The following is a 22,308-nucleotide window of genomic DNA, read 5'->3' on the forward strand; positions in this document are numbered from 1 at the left end:
GTAATAAAATTGGTCCTCATGAGCCTGTTGTAAGGATTTCAGATATAATTATGTGAAGCTTTATTTTTTACCACTTGAAATATGTTTTTAAGCACTAAGGACCAGGCCTGGAACAGGCACACAGCATCCTTGGTGTGTCAGTCAGGTGTGCTGTGGAGAAAACAAAATGGCAGTCGTCAGGTGGCTGCCTCTCAGGGGTTTTGCTGCTTTTTATTTGTGTGTGTGAGAGAGAGACTGCTTCTCAGCTGTCCAAGAATCTCACTTGTGGGATGTTAGCATCCAAAATGCATATGTAAAGGGTTAGTTGCAAGAGCTGTAAAACTCTAAGATGACATTCACTCTGTGGCAGTTGTGGCAGTTAGTTCAACAGTTTTAACAGTTAGAGCAGCAGGTATAAATTGTTGTGCTGCTGCCTGCCTCAGAGTCAGAGAGTTAAGTTTGTCTGTAAAAGTTTAATCTGTGTAAGATGTTTGAGCGACTTAAGTATCGCCTACCCACATTGTATATTTTAATGTGCAAGTGTGCTAAGTAAAAGTTATATGTTATTTAAACTTTAAAAGAGAGTGCCTTGCTTAGTTTTTCTAGGAGGGAAAAGGGAACCAATTAAAGGGTCAAAGGACCCAGGGCTGTCTTCTCTGCAAACAGAAATTGGAGCTAAATTCCCACAGAAGGAAGGGTACAGTAGTACCTCAGGTTACAGACGCTTCAGGTTACAGGCACATCAGATTATAGTACCTCGGGTTAAGAACTTTGCTTCAGGATGAGAACAGAAATCGTGCGGTGGTGGCGTGGCGGCAGCAGGAGGACACATTAGCAAAAGTGGTACCTCAGGTTAAGAACAGACCTCCAGAACGAATTAAGTTCTTAATCTGAGGTACCACTGTATTCTGCTGAGCGCCTCCACAAACCTGGAGTCAATTCTGTTTTTTAAAAAAACACTGAAAAGTTCCAAGTCTTCCACAGTTGAGGTGCATCAACAGGTATCCCCCGTCGGAAATCCTGCAGAGTTGGTACAATTCAAAGTCAACAGTTCTGAAGAAGATGGGTCAACTGCATCAACTCCAGCCGAAGACCACCAAAAATAAGGTTACCAGATTCCCCCCCCCCAATGAATCTGGGGACACTTTTCAACTTCCTACTTAAATAGATGGATTTTGTCAGGGGGCTGATTTGTAAATCTGGGGACTGTCCCCAGGAAATGGGGATTTCTGGTAACCTTACCCAAAAAACCTCCATTAGAAGGCAAACTGGGGCTGCCTACACACTATAGATTTAAAGCCCCACCCAAAGCCTGGAAACCGTAGTTTTCTCCTCACAGAACTGTAATTCTCAGCACACTTGGCAAACTACAGGTCCCAGGATTCTTTTGGGTGGGTGTGATTTAAATGTATGGTGCATATACAGACTGAGAAAGGGGGGGGACTCCCAAACCCCAGGAGAGAAGGCTTTAAGCAGAGCATTGTGTTTCAATAATTTACCTCAGAACCATTCCAAACCGGTAGCATAAGCACCATAGAACAAAAGATGAAGAAAAACCACTCTCAGAAAAACAAACAACATCCCAGCCTTAAGACTGACATAAATAATTCATAAATAATGATGGAAGTCTTTTCTGGTTTCCCCACAATGTAGGACAAGCAAAGTGCTGTGGTAATTGTGAAGTTTGGCCAATAATGCATTTTGTCTGGTACACAATGCTCTATAGGGATGTGGGGGGGGGGAAGGGTGGAGACAGCAAAAACTATCTGCAAGCGGCCACAACGAGAAAACATTGCCGGTATTGAGCGAGGGGAACTGGGCAGCCGCAGGAACGTACGTGATTGGAATCCATGAGGATCAAGACAACTGCCAAGACAATGTAGTGAATTTGTCTTATTTATAGCATTTCTATTCCACCCTTTCTCCAAGGAGCTTAGGCGAGCATTCAGAAAGTCTCGCACCACCCCACCTCTAGCCTCGTAGATGCTAAGTTAGGTTAGGTTGAGAGAAAATGGGCATTAGTATCCAACTAATGTGTTCTGTCAGCGCAAGAGTTTCCACTTGTGCAATGGAACTTCTATCTTCCTCCCTGCAGGCGTGCTGTGCCCTCACATAAGAGATTTGAACCCACTCCTTTTGGCCCAAGTCCAACTATCAGTCCACCTTGCCTTACAGGCTTCAGATCTCAGTCTACTCTATACCATTTTGTGAGAATAAATCAGTTCCTCTTAAGCCTGTTGAAGAGATTTGGATTTCTTTTAAATGTTAGTCTAATATACAATCCCTGCAAGTTATTGATATACCAGGCATACTGAGTTTTTGTTTTTTTAAAAAGCTTGCAGTAAGCATCCAATAAGTATTGGATGTTTAGCAATATATTTACCTCTAATTTTAGCAATATGGTTTAGCTCTAATTTTGATTAATCCTTTTTGGTAATGTTCTGCACCAGGCTCTCAGTTGTCTGGCTTTCTGTAACACATTTGTCATGAGGGTACGATTAAAACCTGCCATTTTTATACACATAAAGAAAAAATAAAGTTGGCAAACAACATACAAGAATGTGTTTCATTTAGCCATCGCTAAAAAAAATGCTGGTTTACATCAGACTTACGCTGACCCTCTAAGGTGCCGACTGATGAGCAAAAAGCATGCTTGACTTTGTTTGCAAGGATTGTGGGCAAGAGATTTCAAAATGCGTTGGGGAACACAGCAGCAGCAGCAGGCACAGCAAAAATGGCAGCTCAGAGCAAATCAGTTCAGCAGGGATCTCTCATGGGAATCTCTTTAGGAGATTTCAATGGGAGAACCAAGAACTCGATTTTCTGATGAATTAAATGGGTCTAAGCTTCATGTGCCTTGAAAAGAATCGACATACTGGTGCAATTGAAGTCCCTTACATTTCATTAAATGTTCATGTTTCCTTTTTCTGGAAGGCGTTTTATAAACTATAAAATATTTTACAGTAGGCTCATCTCTGAAGGAGGTCTAGGGATGTGCCATCTTCAAATGCAGTTCCATGTGGCAAGCATTTCAGTGATCTAACCTGGAGCTAGCTGTGGCAGACCTAACTTCAAACTGTTGTGATTATTATTATTATTATTATTATTATTATTTAAAAAACAAAAACAACACACCTGCCCTATACTGAACTAAGGATAACAGAAGCTGACGAATATTAAAATTCCATCCCTATGCCAGTTTATCCTTAGGCACAACAAAGCAAGCCAAACATCAAGGTCATTCACTGCTTCTGACACTGGCAATTGGTGAAGGGAATTGCACAACAGAATATTAGCCATGCGGAGAACATGTATTCTATACATTCTTCGTAGTTGCTCAGAAAATCAGCTCACCATGTACATTCAATCTGGTGCTGGCCTTACTTAATTCAGGCCCTGACAACAGGAGTGCCAACTCGGCCCCACGACTGTGGGTGCCTGGGGTCAGGGGTGCCATACAGCATGCCTGGCCCTGGCACTGAAATTTGTGGGTGCCTGGCCCCTTCATGGGGAATTTTCTGGGTGCTTGGGCACCCAGGGAGTTGGCCCTGATGATTATTACAATCTTCAGAGCTGGGGGTGCATTACAGTTGTACCTCGGGTTAAGAACGTAATACGTTCTGGAGGTCCTTTCTTAACCTGAAACTGTTCTTAAGCTGAGGTACCACTTTAGCTAATAGGGCCTCCCACTGCTGCCACGCCACCGTAGCACGATTTCTGTTCTCATCCTGAAGCAAGGTTCTTAACCCGAGGTACTATTTCTGGGTTAGCGGAGTCTGTAACCTGAAGCGTCTGTAACCTGAGGTACCACTGTATTACAATTTGGGGAAGGGGAGGCTGAGGGGGGGTTGCTCTTTTTCTCCCTCCCTCCCTTCCTCCCTCTCCTTAAAATTAAAACAAACACCATTTTACTGTTATTTCTTCACAGCCAAGTAGCATTCCTTTCAAAACGGTACATGCTGGCATAGCATTGTTCCCCAGGCATTGCTGAGGAAAACAAGAAGGCTGCCCAGGTGGCTAATAAGGGCATCCCTCTACCTTCCCTGTAATGCACCTGTGTCATGGGTCCAACAGCGACCCTGACACCAAGTGAGAGACTTTAGAATCACCAACTAAGGAGCCAGATCAGTCCCCGTATTCTGAGGCTGGTGGCCAGGAGGCTACTAAGCCAAAGGCTAGTGAACAGAGCCTGTTGGACCAGATTTCATAGCATCAGGGCTCATGGAATCAGAACCCACATGAGCAATTTTTCCTAGTGCACAGAAGAAACACCCATGTACAGGCCAGAGAGTTGGCTCCTCAAAGATTGCTGTTCTCCCAAAGGGGGTAGGGCCTAGGAGAGGCAAAGGCTCAAAAGGCAAGTTGGAGCAAGTGGTTCACTCAGTGGTGCTGCAACACCTGATCTGCAGACACCTTTGTAAGACCAGAACTGGAACTGCAATGTTCCCATTTGTGGCATTTCCAATATGCTGCTCATGCAGCTGTGAAGCCGCTTCGAGCAGCAGCAAAGCTGGCTTTTTAAGGGTGGAGGAAGAGAACTTCTTACCCGTAGGAATGGTAAGAATTCATTCCCTGAAAGTTGCCAAATTACCCCCTTTGTGGTAGACAAATAGTATTGCAAAAGTACTGTTCCAGCTTTAATTTAGCCTCGAGCTACCAAAAAGTGTTTTTAAAATATAGGATTGAAATTTGGGGCTTGCCTCTTCCAACATGTTGCCTAAGCTATGTTGCCCAGAATAGTGAAAAACAGAATCCAGGACTACACATGCTTCATGCATCCACCCACTCCTCTTCAGCCATCTGGAGAGGATGAGTAACATCCATTTTTTCAGAGATGGATAATCAGCAAATGAAGAAAACAAAGCCGCCCTGATCTTGCAGTGAGGGTCCAAGAGAATTCTGTGCAGGTATTGTTCTTTGGACTGGGAATCACACTCACAAACTTAAGATCATAAGGTCATGGCTCTTCCTTTGCATGCCAAAGCTCCCAGATTCAATTCCTGGCATCTTCAGCTAAGGCTGGGAAAGGCCTGTGTCTGAAATCTTGGAGAGCTACTGTCAGCTAAATAGACCAATGGCCTGATTCTGTATAAGGCAACTTCCTATGTTCTTCCTGGATCAGACCAAAGCCTATATAGTCCAGTAGGCTGTTTTCACAGTGGCCGACCAGACGCCTATTCAAAGTCCACTTGTGATTCCAGCAGCTTGTGTTGGATTGGTGGGATGAACCCTTTCATCCAGTACATAGAGCTTTCTGGATTGGGATCAGGTGGTCAGTTCTGCGAACCACGATACCTCTATTCATCAGCAACTGTTGGTCTAAGTCTAAGAGCACAATTTTTAGCCAAGTGGCACAAGCAACAGAACCGAGTTGTGCGCCTCTTGCCTAATTTGTACCATTTCAAATTGCATCTCTGAATGCTCCTCCAAACAAGAAACTCACTGCACATAGAAAACTAGCTAGCAAGGCTAGCCTGCTCTCCCTGTTTCATATGTGCAGGAAGCTTTATATATAGGGGAATCCAGAGCTGTCTTTCCCATAGGGCTTAGTGGTGCATCGCGCCAGTGTGCTGGCCTCTCAGGGGCACCCCAGCAAGTGGGGGAGTCGCGCAGCTTTGCCGGCGACCTCCCCTTTCCCTGCACACCTGCCAGCTGCGCATTGCCAACCATAAGGCTGTCGAGCATGCAGCTTCCCTCCCAAACCTCCTCGGGAGGAGAGCGATCCCAGCAGAGGCTTAGGATGGAAGTTGCGCCCTGCCAACTATATGGCTGGTGGGCACGCAGCTTCCCTCCCAAGTCTCTCAAGCCTTTGCAGGGATCACTCTCCTCCCAAGGAGGCTTGGGAGGGAAGCTGTGCTCTCTTCCCGTGGAGGCTTGGGAGGGGCGCAACTTCACTCTCAAGCCTCTGTGGGGATCGCTCTCCCACAGCAGCATGGAGGAGAGTTGCGCCCGCCACTGGATGGCTGGCAGTGTGCAGCTACGGCCACCCCAACACTATCCATGGTAATTTGGGGGCACTGGGTAGATATTTGCACCCTGGCGCAGCGTCTGTTAAAGACGGCCCTGGGGGAATCATTCTAGGTGGTTAAGCCAAAATGAATAGTCAGCCTGGGCTTCTGCCTTCTCAAACCACGCTGACCAGGTGGCTTTGTGTGCCATGAGATTGATGGAAACACAGAAACCAATCATGAAAGTGCTACAGGGAGACTGATGCTCATTTCTGGATAGCCGCTACCAGGAAGAGAAGGGATCTGAGCTTTGCGCAATGGCTGGAGAATGTCGCTTTTTTAAGGTGCCTAAATTACCATGCACACAAGGCCTCTGGGTTTAGAAGGCGGCATAATGATAAAATGAGGCACATAGAGGTTTTTGATCTCTTAAGTTTCCATTCTAATGTAAACAATTCTAATGACTCTTTATTTTTGCACAATTTGCTGGAGTATGCACTTAGGGTGTCATGTACATCTTTCCTCTCAAGGAGTTGCTTTGCGGTCCCCGTTTTGTCTAATAATCCTTACATGTGTTTTGCTTTCATGTAGTGCAGACAGTTTTGATAAGTGTCTTTTAAAGGGAGGGGGAGGACTGAACTTCACACACCGCTGAATTTTTATAAGTCGTGCCAGAAATAATAAAGTGTAGCTTACATATAGTACACTATCTTGTGTTCAAACAGTTCAATCAGCTCTACACTGGAGTATGCTAAAATCTCCTTTGCTGTAAGTTACCCAGTCCCCTTTAGACAACTATGTTGATGAAGGATAGGGGAAAATATCTGAACAATGAAACCAAATACTAAGGAAGAATCCTAGAACTGCTCCCCCCACCTCATCTGCACACTAAGACGGAGTTAGAACGATTGGTGTTATTAAAATTGAGCATATGGAAGCAAACTGGGTGGGGAAAAAATTACTCTTATTTGAAACAAAAATTATCCAGTCCAAAAATTTGGTTCAAAAGCTTCACTACATAACTTCACATTCACATAGTTGCTTAATATCTTATACTGATCCCAGCATTGGTAAAATATCTTGGATGATGTTGAGTTAAAAATCAAAGCTCTGTGTCTTCTCCATTCCAGCCTCCATTAGCCTGAGGCTGTTTTGATGGAGATAGGTTACCATGTCCATTCTTTCCATTAGCTTGAGAACAAAGACTACCCCATCCAAGATGAAAACTTACAAATTTGCATATGCATAGACCTACATCACTATATCTTGCATGTGATTTAAACACCCCATGACTGAGCCACAAAGATACAGTCCCATGATAGAGCCCCACTAATGATTAACTTGTGCCAGGGTTTGCCAGCTTGGCTCTCCAGCTGTTTTGGGGGTACAATTCCCATCAGCCCCAACCACTGGTCCAGCTAGCTATGGATGATGGGAGTTGTAGTCCACAGTGGCGTAGCGTGGGGGTGCAGGGGGGGCCCGTCCACACCGGGCGCAACATCTGGGGGTTAGGGGGCGCAAATCCACTGGTTAGGGGGTGCAAATTACTTGCCTTGCCCCGGGTGCTGACAACCCACGCTACGCCACTGGTAGTCCAAAAACAGCTGGATACCCAGTCTCTCTTCTCAGCTCTTCTTTAGCATCAGTGGAAAGTTGCATGCTATGCTTCACAGTACCCTATGCAGGCATATTACAGAGTTGTCTTTCATTTCAATGTACATTAAACAATTATACTTAACAAGGACTGGGAAGAGGTGTCCCTCAATCTGGCTGTGCTGGGTTCCACTGCTGGAGTGTGTGCACTCTGTCATGACAGAAGCCATTGTGCCTTCTTGATGGTTGGGCTACCATTGGTCTCGTCTGCTCAATCCTCCGGAGCCTGTCTTTGCATGCAGGGGAAGTCCCTAACTCATTAAGGATTTGGGACACATTGGCAGCCTTCAACAGGGTTAGATTGCTGGTCAAGGTTGTTCCATTCTATCCAGTATTAGGGGAAGGCTGGGAGACATAAAGTCCCAAAAGCTGAAGAGGAGATTGGTGGAGGTAGAGAAAAATAAAGACACCTAGTTGGAGATAGCTGGTTCACAGCTCGCAGGATACAACAAGTAACTGTGAGAATTTCAACTCCAGGATCCAAATTATAAAATTTATACATTGCATGATTGGGAGGGGCGGGGGGAAGGGACACCTCAAAGCAGTTTATAAAAATAATAAAACAATAAAATTATCAGTAAAGACAGTTAAAAGCCAGTGTTTAAAACATTAAAAAAGCTATGATAAACTAAAAACATTCATCAACATTTTCCATATCTGGGTAGGCTTCTCAAAAACGATAGTGTTTTTGTCAAGCACCTACCATTTGAATCTGCCTCCTGTTTTGTTTTTAAATTAATTTTATCAAGGATTTTCCGTAAACAATTAACAAGAAAATAAACAATTAAAAATGTGAAACTACAAAGTCTCCGCAGGCATTCATTAGCACGATACAACCTAACATTAGAGTTTATCCTAGCAATGAAGTTGACAAAAGTCCCTCCCTCCTTTTAAAATATCAGACAGGCCCTTTCTCTGTTATTTTTTCTCTGTGCTTATTACAGACCTTACTTTCCCAACAAGCCTTTTAAGTACAGTTTTTTATCCTTGTCTGCATCTGTATTAGACTTGAAATTACTTTTACATATGTTTTTGTTTATTATGTTTCAGGATGCTTTTATGGGAAGCAGTTCATAAATGAAATAAACTACTAATCATAATGCATTTTATTTCATTTATAATTGTATTCTCCTTCTTGCATTATGTTGTGAAGCCTTCAGTGTACCCCAAAATAACTGAAGTTTGAGCTGGAATGGGGTTTTAAATAAATTAACTAAAGCTCAGGTTTTCGGACTGTAAGAAGGAATCAGTGGGTTGTTATTCTTTCCCCTAAAGCTCCATCAGGGACGCGGGTGGCGCTGTTGTTTAAACCACTGAGCCTCTTGGGCTTGCTGATCAGAAGGTTGGCAGTTGGAATCCCCACGATGGGGTGAGCTCCCTGCTCCTGCCAACCTAGTAGTTTGAAAGCACGTCAAAGTGCAAGTAGATAAATAGGTACCGCTCCGGCGGGAAGGTAAATAGCATTTCTGTGCACTGCTCTGGTTTCGCCAGAAGTGGCTTAGTCATGCTGGCCACATGACCCAGAAAAACCGTCTGCGGACAAACGCCGGCTCCCTCAATCTGTAAAGCGAGATGAGCGCTGCAACCCCAGAGTCGTCTGCGACTGGACTTAACTGTCAGGGGTCCCTTTACCTTTACCTTTTAAAGCTCCATCAAGGCACTCAGGAATCTTGTGCAACCTACTTCGCATGTCGCATATCTCTAAATCTTCTTTCCCCTTCTGAGTTATTAATCACTTTCGAGAACAGTGATGCCAGCCGACAATTTTTTAAAAACACAAGAGCACAAAATTACCAAACAGGTGCATACTACAATCTGAAGAATGCAGAAGACCATTTCCACAAGTGAAGCCAGACAGTATTCTTGCTCTGAACCCAGGACAAGCCCATCTAGCCAAGTACTAGGCTTTATTACTCTTTGGCGGCAAGTCATACCTGTGATGCATCACCCTTTGAAACAGTAAACTCTGCCAATTATGTAATTATATGAGACCCTTGCATGCTGGCCTTGAGTCAAGAGAGACAAAAGAAAGTGCTTCTTTCCACAGTGCATAATTGCCTTGGAGGAATTTGCTCCCTGAAAATATGGTGGTGGTCACTGGCTCAAACTGGGAATGGGCAACCTGTGCACACACACCCCCCCAGATGTTGCTGGGCTCCATCTTGCAGGACCTGGCATTGGACTTCCCATACCCCAACCCAAATAATAAGAGACCAAAGAGACTGGTTTTGGGTCAAAACAGGCCACAACTTTATTGAATACAGATGAAAGAGGTTTGGCTTGGGCATGGGGCAATATAAATACTTCCGGCCCGTCTGCCAGAAGTGACGCGTGGTCAGTACTGGTGGGGTTTCCTTACATCCAATAGGGTGAACCCCACAAAGACAGTCGTCTGGGGAGTGCCTTCGGCCCTGGCCCCACCTGGGCACACGGAAATGGCCACTCCCCCTGGATCCCTTTAATGGGACACCCCAACGTTTGGAGGGGCAGGCAGGGACTATAACCTCCTCTCCATCCAGAACAAGGGATTGCCCCAATGCCCAACCAGTTGTGACAAACTGCTATGAGGTAGGCAAAGCCACTGGGCCAGTGCCAGTGCCGATGGGCAAGTTCCTACCCAGTACCTTAAAGAAGCATCAGCCCCAGCTAGCATGGTCAGTGATGTTCAGCAACATCTTAATTGGCATAGGTTCCCCATATCTGCTTTAAAATATGACTTGATAGGGGAATTGGACTCATTAGATTCATGGAAGATAGGTCCATCAGAAGCACTAGACACAATAGTGAAATGGATCCTAACACACTATTTTAATTGTTGTAGGTAGCGATGTCAGAGAGTTTCGGCAAGAAATGGAAAGGGGAAAGGAAATTGCCAAAGTTCATCCCATGGAAATCAGTGAATATGACTGGTGTTCACTGTTGTTGCTTTCAGTTCACCAAAAAATATGTAATTGAGTATGGTCCGTCCCCCCTCATATTTCCTTTGCATTGAACTTGCATAATTTACAGAATTAAACTGGCAAGTTATGTCATTTTGCCACAGCAGACAATGAGACAAATAATGTAGCTTTGAGGGGCGGAACAGAAAATGGCATCTTCTTATAACTCTGGTTTTAAGCTACTCTGGCAATGTGAATGCATTGGGATGCGGGGTACAAATCTTTCAGATTAAACAAGTAAACATATATCTGGACAAACGAAGTGCTTAATTGGCAGGCCACACCCCTGTAGTCAGAGACACTGTATCTGTCTATAGTGGACGGTGTCTGGTTGGCTTGCCGTTGCTGTTATATTGTGTCTTCTCTGTGCTTCTCTCATTTTGATTATTTTATATTTTATGTCGTATATCCGATTCTTTGCAATATTAAATGAGTGCTCTCTGGTCCAGGTAGCAGTACAAACATAAAAGAAAATAAAGCACAATTATCATACTGTGAAGTGAAACGCATTCCTATATATGTACCATTAAGCTTTGAACCTTTGGGTTAGCTACAATGTTCACCCAAGATTGGACGTATAGTTTTTGACATGGAGGCTGTATTCACACCATACATTAAAAGCACATTTCCCCCCAGAGAATCCTGGGAACTGTAGTTTATACCCCAAAGGGTTGCAATTCCCAGCACCCTTAAACTACAGTTCCCATGATTCTTTTTTTGGGGGGTGGTCTTTAAATGTATGGTGTCTTAATGCATGCAGTCATAATATTTGTGTGTACGTGCAGTATAATAGCAAGTGTTTCTTTGTTTCCCCTCCCACATTTCTTTTTCGTCTGATTCTTCTTAGACTCTGAACCTCTTAGCTGTTTAGGAAACATAACACTGAGGTTGCTTGGGTAACCAGAATGTGACCACCAACAGTTAGCTGTCAATGAGATGCAAAATTGTAGGACATGGAACAGGAATCTGGGCTGATACAACTATGGAATTGCTGCTGCAAAACTCACTATTATACAAAACAGACAAAAAGCAATACTCAAAGATTGCTTGTGAGACCATGCAGGGACAAAATGAGGCGCTTTTATTGCTTTATCATTTGCTGTTTGCCGCTCTGGGCTTCTTTGGGAGGGAGAGTGGAATATAAATTTAATAGATAAATGAATAATATCAAAATTATTGATGCCAACTGAGATGGAACTAAGAGACAATTTTGACGCTGTTTTAAAATAGTAATGAACAAGAGTCACTTGCCATGCTGCTCAGATTATCTCCAAGTTCTGACCAAGGTTTTTGTACTAAAATTACTCCAGATGTCTCTTATCTAAGGGTGCTTCTGCACAAGAAAGAGCAAGCTGGACAGACAAGACTAACCTGGTACAAAATAATATTGGTTAATGAAATTTCATGTTCACTTTAGTATGGCATTGCATTAACTACATGTATACAGCCAGAACATAACATGGGCTGACTGGCTGACTGATAAAACAAATGCAACACTTATAAAACAATAAAAACCGAAAACACAATTAGAACGCAGATTTCAAAACTAAACTAAAAGGCCCAGACTGTCATCATTTAAAATGAACAAGAAGATTTTCATCTGGCAGTGAAAAGATCACAAAGATGGCACCAGGTAATCCTTTTGGAAGACTGTACCATAACAGTGCCTTTAGTGGATAGGTCCTCTCCCTGGGAGTTTGGTGCTTCAGTTTATTTGGCAACAACACCTAGGCTAAGGTAAGCACGTATGGGTTAAGGTGATCTTCCAGGTAACTTCGTCCCAAGCCACCTGTGGCTTTAAAGTTGAAAAACAGTACTTTAAATTGAGCTGAGAAGCCACTGGAGCCACTGCAACTGAGAAAGCACAATGCAAGATTGGGGATTGTGCAATTATTTACCACCAACCGTGTGTTCAGAACAAGTCAATTTGCAGTGTTTGATAGAGCACTATGCATGAGATATGTTTGTTGGAAGAAATGGGGGATATAAGCAGTGACCTAGGTCAGTGTGACTCCTGTCTACAGGCCATGTAAGCTGGAACAGAAATCCAGACCACAAAGTGGGAATGGGGGAAGCACAATTCAATTTAAGCACGAGGCAAAGCAAATTGCCACCAGGCTACAATCATAATTCAAAACAGTTCTCACCAAGCTGCAACCACAACAGGGGATAGAATTACCAATCAAAGGTGACTCACTGCAGCCTAAAGCACACCTTCAGCAAACAGCGGGTGGCTGGCCCTCTGCTCTTCAGGTAGATCTGAGATTTGCACCTTTTTCAGTTAATCCAAGTCAAGGCTTCATCAGGGCAGCAGGTAGGTTGTCCTGCAGCCTGTTAACTGGACAGATCTTCTTTCTCCTTCACCAGCAACACAACTTGAGCTCATGGTGCCCTAACTCGTTTACCTTCACCATTTCTTTCCTTGTGTTAGGATGTTACCAGCCTCCATACCTTGTACTTGCAAAAATTTGCTAATGGCCTCGTGGTATTCTTGTGTTCTTTCTTTACTTCATATACTTCTGTGGTATGATACCTGCATAAAATCGCAGAGTCATACAATTACAGAATCACGGAGTTGTTCAAGGGACCACAAGGGTCACCTAGTCAAATGTACTTTTTTATGAAACAAAATTTTAATAATAATAATAATAATAATAATAATAATAATAATAATATATTATTTATACCCCACCCATCTGGCTGGGCTTCCCCAGCCACTCTGGGCGGCTTCCAAAAGAATATTAAAATACTGTACTACATCAAACATTAAAAGTCTCCCTAAACAGGGGCACCTTCAGATGTCTTCTAAAAGTCTGGTAGTTGTTGTTCTCTTTGACATCTGGTGGGAGGGCATTCCACAGGGAGGCCGCCACTACCAAGAAGGCCCTCTGCCTGGTTCCCTGTAACTTGGTTTCTCGCAGTGAGGGAACCGCCAGAAGGCCCTCGGTACTGGACCTCAGTGTCCGGGTAGAACGATGGGGTGGAGACGCTCCTTCAGATATACTGGACTGAGGGCATTTAGGGCTTTAACGGTCAGCACCAACACTTTGAATTGTGCTCGGAAACGTACTGGGAGCCAATGTAGGTCTTTCAAGACCGGTGTTATATGGTCTCGGCGGCCGCTCCCAGTCACCAGTCTAGCTGCCGCATTCTGGATTAGTTGTAGTTTCCGGGTCACCTTCAAAGGTAGCCCCACGTAGAGCGCATTGCAGTAGTCTAAGCGGGAGATAACCAGAGCATGTACCACTCTGGCGAGACAGTCCGCAGGCAGATAGGGTCTCAGCCTATGTACCAGATGGAGCTGGTAAACAGCTGCCCTGGACACAGATTTGACCTGTGCCTCCATGGACAGCTGTGAGTCCAAAATGACTCCCAGGCTGCGCACCTGGTCCTTCAGGGGCACAGTTACCCCATTCAGGACCAGGGAATCCTCCACACCTGCCCGCCTCCTGTCCCCCAGAAACAGTACTTCTGTCTTGTCAGGATTCAACCTCAATCTGTTAGCCGCCATCCATCCTCCAACCATCTCCAGGCAATCGCACAAGACCTTCACTGCCTTCACTGGTTCTGATTTAAAAGAGAGGTAGAGCTGGGTATCATCCGCATACTGATGAACACCCAGCCCAAACCCCCTGATGATCTCTCCCAGCGGCTACATGTAGATGTTGAAAAGCAGGGGGGAGAGGACAGAACACTGAGGCACCCCACAAGTGAGAGCCCAGGGGTCTGAACACTCATCCCCCCCCCCACTTTCTGAACACGGCCCAGGAGGAAGGAGCGGAACCACTGTATGGCAGTGCCCCCAGCTCCCAGCCCCTCAAGACGGTCCAGAAGGATGTTATGGTCGATGGTATCAAACGCCATTGAGAGATCCAGCAGAACTAGGAAACAGCTCTCACCTTTGTCCCTAGCCCGCCGGAGATCATCAACTAGTGCGACCAAGGCAGTTTCAGTCCCATGATGAGGCCTGAATCCCGACTGGAAGGGATCCAAATGGTCTGCTTCTTCCAGGCGTGCCTGGAGTTGTTCAGCAACCACTCGCTCAATCACCTTGCCCAAGAATGGAAGATTTGAGACTGGGCGATAGTTGGCCATCATGGCCGCATCTAAAAATGTTTTTTTAAGAAGCAGTTTAATAACTGCCTCTTTCAGCGGTTATTCAACCAATATATTGCTTGACTGTGAGAAAACCTCTAAGCGGTTTGCAAAAATATAAAATAAAAGATTGAAAATTATTCATTGAAAACAGGTAAAATATTCAAAAAAATAATGAAAATCAGGAATAGTGAAAAAGGAAGGAAACACATTAACATGTCTCAATAGGTGAATGCACCTGTTGGCCATCAATAGGCAGGGAGTTCCAAGTGTAGGTGCTGCTGCACTAAAATATCAGTTTCTTACAAATGTGGAACATATATTATGTGACACTGTAACAGCGCCAGTTTCTGATATCAAAGCAATGAAGTGGGCTTCTATGGGGTAAGGTGACCTTGCAAGTAAACCTGGTGAAAGAGGAAGTCTCCCCAACGAGTCAATGATCTTTACCCTACTTTCCTAATATCTACTGACTATACAGAAGCTCAACATAAAAAAAACGCAGATCATGGCCACTGGTCCCATCACCTCCTGGCAAACAGAAGGGGAAGAAATGGAGGCAGTGAGAGATTTTACTTTCTTGGGCTCCATGATCACTGCAGATGGTGACAGCAGCCACGAAATTAAAAGACGCCTGCTTCTTGGGAGAAAAGCAATGACAAACCTAAAAAGCAGAGACATCACCTTGCCAACAAAGGTCTGTATAGTTAAAGCTATGGTTTTCCCAGTAGTGATGTATGGGAAGTGAGAGCTGGACCATAAAGAAGGCTGATCGCTGAAGAATTGATGCTTTTGAATTATGGTGCTGGAGGAGACTCTTGAGAGTCCCATGGGCTGCAAGAAGATCAAACCTCTCCATTCTGAAGGAAATCAGCCCTGAGTGCTCACTGGAAGGACAGATCCTGAAGCTGAGACTCCAATACTTTGGCCACCTCATGAGAAGAGAAGACTCCCTGGAAAAGACCCTGATGTTGGGAAAGATGAAGGGCACAAGGAGAAGGGGACGACAGAGGACAAGATGGTTGGACAGTGTTCTCGAAGCTACCAGCATGAGTCTGACCAAACTGCGGGAGGCAGTGGAAGACAGGAGTGCCTGGCGTGCTCTGGTCCAGGGGGTCACGAAGAGTCGGACACGACTAAACGACTAAACAACAACAACAAATACAGCTTGAACAACAACTCCCCCCCACCCCCTATTCTCTTGATGTCTCCACTACCCACTACCCACTTCTCCTTTTACTCTTTTCAGATTCACTGCTGAACCTTGTTGTGCACTTTCATAAAACCTGCCCAGGAAAATGCTCTCGATGAATGGTGCCCACCCAGGATCAATAATATATGTGTGCATAAACAGAAGATGGCTCTCCCTTATACTGCATACCAGTACTTACCCCTTTACCCTGCAAAGTGATTTGCCTATATGTCAATGCATTTTTTTAAAAAACCAAACTGAACAAAAAACAAGGCCTGGGGCAATCTCTCTAGAAGCCCTGGAGGGGTTCAGGAGAACGACAGCCTGTTCTGTAACTGTGTTACTGGCAATCTAGCCATGGTCTGGCAGTCTAGTAATGGAGTTGGCACTCTAGCTGTGTTTGTGTCACGATGCAGTTTGCCTGTCACATTTTGGCACCTCATGCTGCATGAATCTTTGGCGAGTGACTGCGGAACATATTTCACAAGAGAGCACCCAACAGAATTATAAATAAAGCGAATGCATAAGGCTTCGCCTAGATAAAGCCATTATTTTCAGCAATCTAATTTATGTACTCTAGGTATCCATCTGGACCACAAACCACTTGGAGTAGATCTGTATATATCCTTTAGCTGGTGAAGTACATACCATAAAGTTCAGAGCTGCACAGAGAACATACACAGAGGTACTGACCACCAAGTTCTGCACAATGAATGGGAAGGGCTAGTTTGAATGAAGAGAGTTCTACTGCACTGTCATCTCCTGACCATTTGTTACTATCTCCCTAATCTCACTCTGTGCAGTTAAAAAAATTGGCACGGTGAAATATATATATATATATATATAGGTTTTGGTGTCCTCGGGTGTCTTCCCGTGTAAAAGTTGGGGTGTCTAGGCGACGTTTCGACGAGGTCTCACTCGTCATCTTCAGGCTAGTGCTTTCGGCTTCTTGTTACTGGTTCCAGTAACAAGAAGCCGAAAGCACCAGCCTGAAGATGACGAGTGAGACCTCGTCGAAACGTCGCCTAGACACCCCAACTTTTACACGGGAAGACACCCGAGGACACCAAAACCTGCATTCCTGTACCCGTGAAAATCTACGAAAGCATATATATATGTTGGGGTGTCTAGGCGACGTTTCGACGAGGTCTCACTCGTCATCTTCAGGCTGGTGCTTTCGGCTTCTTGTTACTGGAACAGAGCGGGATCTCAATGTTTGAGTTCCTATAAATACTGTAGAGGGGGTGTGGTGTCTAGCCTCCAATGTTCTGGGCAGAGAGGAAGTTCCCAGGCTAGTGTGCCTTTTCTTCTTTTGTTCCTTAATTACTTGAGAGATACCTTGAGTGATTTCTTGAGTGATATCCTGAGTACCACTTAGGTGGGTCATTAGGTGTGGATTAGTTGCTAAAGTCTTTGTGTCTTGACCTCTTGAACTTTGTGAAGAGTTTTCCTGAGAAGATGGCTGTATTGCACTTAGTTGTGCTTTGGCTTGGCTTCGTGTATAGGGGCGAGCTGTGGTTTTGTGGCTTGTGTCAGCCAGATCTGTGTAGGGATTGCAGGGGGGTGCAGCATCCGGAGGTGCCACCATGGATTGGCTACTGGATGGTGTCAGTAATTCATCTGTGGAGAGGGTCTGGGTTTGGGTCTGGTGTGGTTGATTGGTGTTGGCGTTCTGTGTGCCTCTGGATCTGGTGTCAGTTTTTGTGGGGAGGGCTAATTTCCAGATGTCTGGCAAGCGGGATGTGTCGTCACGCTTGTTCATGTTGTGAGGGTGTTTCTCTATCTCGAAGGCTTCCATGATTATTCTCTTGTGGTGATGTTCCGTGTTAAAGAGCAATTTGGAATCTGCAAAATTAATTTCGTGTCCTGTTTCTTTCATGTGTTGGAAAAGAGAGGAAGTTTTTTCTTCTTTTTTGACGGCATTCTTGTGTTCTGCGATACGTGCATTTATTCGTCTGTTTGTTTGTCCAATGTACGTGGCTGGGCAGACTTTGCAGGGTATTTCATAGATCCCTTGGTTTTCCAACTGGATTTTATCCTTGGGGTTTCTGAGGATATTGGCTATTTTTTGGTTGGTGCAAAAGGCTGTTTTGATATTGTGTTTATGGAGGATTTTGCTAATTTTATCTGTAGTGCCCTTGATATAAGGAAGGAGGGCCATGCCATTGTTTTCTTCTGTGTCTTGGTTTTTGGGGGGTGTTTCCTTTTGGATTAGCTTCGTAATCCTGTTTTGCTGGTATCCATTGGCAATTAACACATTTGAGAGATTCTGTAACTCAGTTGTCAAGTGGTCTTTGTCAGCCAGGCGTTTGGTTCTGGAGATGAGAGTCTTGGCTACGGAGTTTATTTGTGCAGGGTGGTGGTGTGATTGTGCATGTAAGTAGCGGTTGGTGTGTGTTTTTTTCTGGTAGATAGTGTGTCCTAGGGAGCCATCAGGTTTTTTGTAGATTAGGACGTCAAGGAAGGGAAGTTGGTTGTTGGCTTCTATTTCCATAGTGAATTGTATTTTGGGGTGTAAGTTGTTGAGATGTGTGAGGAAGCTATCCAGTTTTTCCTTCCCGTGTGGCCAAATTACAAAGGTGTCGTCAACATATCTGAGCCAAAGTTTGGGTTTGTGTTCTGACTTGTCTAAAGCATTGGTTTCAAAGTGTTCCATGTACAGGTTTGCGATGACCGGTGAGAGGGGTGATCCCATAGGTGCTCCTTCTATCTGTTTGTATCTTTGTCCATTGTGGATGAAGTACGTGTTGGTTAGGCAGTGGTTGGTCAGGTCCAAGATGTATTCGGGGGGATTGTATTTGTTTTGAATAGCTGTCAAGGCTTCATTAATGGGCACTTGTGTGAAGAGAGATACAACATCGAAGCTCACAAGTAGGTCATTAGGATGTAGGTTTTGCTTCTTTATTGTTTCTATGAACTGGAAGGAGTTTGGTACGTGTGAAGAGAACAGAAAGCACTCACCAACCTGAGGAAAGACAACAACATAATCATTCTCCCAGCAGACAAAGGTAATGCCACAGTGGTGATGAACACATCGGACTACCAAGCAAAACTATCAAAGCTACTCCAAGATCCTGCCTACAAACCTATAAAAACCGATCCCACCACCTATCTGGAAAAAACCACCAAATCCAAAATAAAAGCCTCTCCTATCAGTGAAGAAATCCAGCTAAGAATCATCCCCAGAGAAAAATCATCCAGATGCCCCAAACTCTACGGCCTCCCCAAGATACACAAAGAAGGAACACCACTCAGACCAATAGTCAGCTCCATAGGCTCACCTCTACAAAATCTCGCTAAATTTCTCGCCAAGCAACTTCAGCCCTATGCAGAATCCATCTCTTCACACGTACCAAACTCCTTCCAGTTCATAGAAACAATAAAGAAGCAAAACCTACATCCTAATGACCTACTTGTGAGCTTCGATGTTGTATCTCTCTTCACACAAGTGCCCATTAATGAAGCCTTGACAGCTATTCAAAACAAATACAATCCCCCCGAATACATCTTGGACCTGACCAACCACTGCCTAACCAACACGTACTTCATCCACAATGGACAAAGATACAAACAGATAGAAGGAGCACCTATGGGATCACCCCTCTCACCGGTCATCGCAAACCTGTACATGGAACACTTTGAAACCAATGCTTTAGACAAGTCAGAACACAAACCCAAACTTTGGCTCAGATATGTTGACGACACCTTTGTAATTTGGCCACACGGGAAGGAAAAACTGGATAGCTTCCTCACACATCTCAACAACTTACACCCCAAAATACAATTCACTATGGAAATAGAAGCCAACAACCAACTTCCCTTCCTTGACGTCCTAATCTACAAAAAACCTGATGGCTCCCTAGGACACACTATCTACCAGAAAAAAACACACACCAACCGCTACTTACATGCACAATCACACCACCACCCTGCACAAATAAACTCCGTAGCCAAGACTCTCATCTCCAGAACCAAACGCCTGGCTGACAAAGACCACTTGACAACTGAGTTACAGAATCTCTCAAATGTGTTAATTGCCAATGGATACCAGCAAAACAGGATTACGAAGCTAATCCAAAAGGAAACACCCCCCAAAAACCAAGACACAGAAGAAAACAATGGCATGGCCCTCCTTCCTTATATCAAGGGCACTACAGATAAAATTAGCAAAATCCTCCATAAACACAATATCAAAACAGCCTTTTGCACCAACCAAAAAATAGCCAATATCCTCAGAAACCCCAAGGATAAAATCCAGTTGGAAAACCAAGGGATCTATGAAATACCCTGCAAAGTCTGCCCAGCCACGTACATTGGACAAACAAACAGACGAATAAATGCACGTATCGCAGAACACAAGAATGCCGTCAAAAAAGAAGAAAAAACTTCCTCTCTTTTCCAACACATGAAAGAAACAGGACACGAAATTAATTTTGCAGATTCCAAATTGCTCTTTAACACGGAACATCACCACAAGAGAATAATCATGGAAGCCATCGAGATAGAGAAACACCCTCACAACATGAACAAGCGTGACGACACATCCCACTTGCCAGACATCTGGAAATTAGCCCTCCCCACAAAAACTGACACCAGATCCAGAGGCACACAGAACGCCAACACCAATCAACCACACCAGACCCAAACCCAGACCCTCTCCACAGATGAATTACTGACACCATCCAGTAGCCAATCCATGGTGGCACCTCCGGATGCTGCACCCCCCTGCAATCCCTACACAGATCTGGCTGACACAAGCCACAAAACCACAGCTCGCCCCTATACACGAAGCCAAGCCAAAGCACAACTAAGTGCAATACAGCCATCTTCTCAGGAAAACTCTTCACAAAGTTCAAGAGGTCAAGACACAAAGACTTTAGCAACTAATCCACACCTAATGACCCACCTAAGTGGTACTCAGGATATCACTCAAGAAATCACTCAAGGTATCTCTCAAGTAATTAAGGAACAAAAGAAGAAAAGGCACACTAGCCTGGGAACTTCCTCTCTGCCCAGAACATTGGAGGCTAGACACCACACCCCCTCTACAGTATTTATAGGAACTCAAACATTGAGATCCCGCTCTGTTCCAGTAACAAGAAGCCGAAAGCACCAGCCTGAAGATGACGAGTGAGACCTCGTCGAAACGTCGCCTAGACACCCCAACTTTTACACGGGAAGACACCCGAGGACACCAAAACCTGCATATATATATATATATATATATTTACCCTTTTTTGCATATGGCATAGCACGTTGCAAGTTTTAGCTCCTTGCAAAAGATATAGAAGAACCTTTTAGAAAGAACTGGTGACAGATGCTTTATCTATAATTGCAGATTGAAGGTGCGGGAGATTTTACCTCTATAATGTATTTACCTGGTTGTTGTTGTTTTTCCAACCAATTCATGTTTGAGGCCAATGGATAATTAAATGAAAGTTATTTGTAATACGATGAAGGCAGGTATAGAAATCTGATGGGCAAATATGCAAATCGTTTCAGGGACTGCAATTCAGTTTCCATGCTCACATGTTTCAAAATAGAAATGCTTTCAAATGATTCATTGACCATATGCTTATCTGAAGATTGCAATCCTGATTCTGATATAATATGGCCTTTTAAAAAAAATGAATACATTCAGATAAATACATTCAGATAAGGTATATTATAATTGATCCAATGTGTTTTACAATGCCTTAGAATATACAGTTTTATTGTAAAAGGATTAAATTGCACTGATCAGAATGCTAAGGAAGGACCTAATTAGGAAATTGTGTAAGAATGAGCTAAGACGGGATCGGGGAGAAGTTCAGCTTACATTAAAAGGTGAACCTACTAAATTTGCGCTTTTTGGAACAATATGTAAAATGAAAATTTATTTTCTTTAATGTGTGGGAGTCAAGTTCTTCTAGCTTATTACCAGTGGTCAATTTCATTTCCCAGGTGTTAGAAGAAGCCACAAGGGGATCATCTATCTTGGACCTGGACCTCACCAAAAGGGAGGAACTGATCAATGAATGAGAAGTACTGGGAAACCTGGAAGGAAGTGTCATGTCCTCTTGGGTTTCATTGCAGAGAGGCAAGGGAAAGCTGAGTGTAGTCAGGCATGCACTCTGGCCTTTAAGAAGGCTGATTTCAAAAAGCCTAAGGAACTACTGGGTGAGATCTCACAGTCAGAAATACTCAAAGAGAAGGGAGTCCATGGTGGATTGGAGTTTCTTAAAGGTGAAATATTGAAGGCACAATTCCAACAAGAAAGGAAAGCGGGAGGCATCTAAAGAAACCAGTCTGGCTGCATAAGGAGCTTACAGATGAGCTGAGATTCAAGAAGGACATGCATAAGAAATGGAAGAAGGGGCAAATCACAAAAGAAGAGTCGTCAACAGTTGGAGGGATTTCACTCCCCTCACCTCCTGCCTCAAGATGCAGTTCTAGAGAACAAAGGACTGCAGAAGGAGCCCTGGCTGGAAAGGAAACAGGTATGCCTTACATGCAGAAGATC

Source organism: Podarcis gaigeae, assembly GCF_964106915.1.
Source record: "Podarcis gaigeae genome assembly, chromosome: 4".
Taxonomy (NCBI): domain Eukaryota; kingdom Metazoa; phylum Chordata; class Lepidosauria; order Squamata; family Lacertidae; genus Podarcis; species Podarcis gaigeae.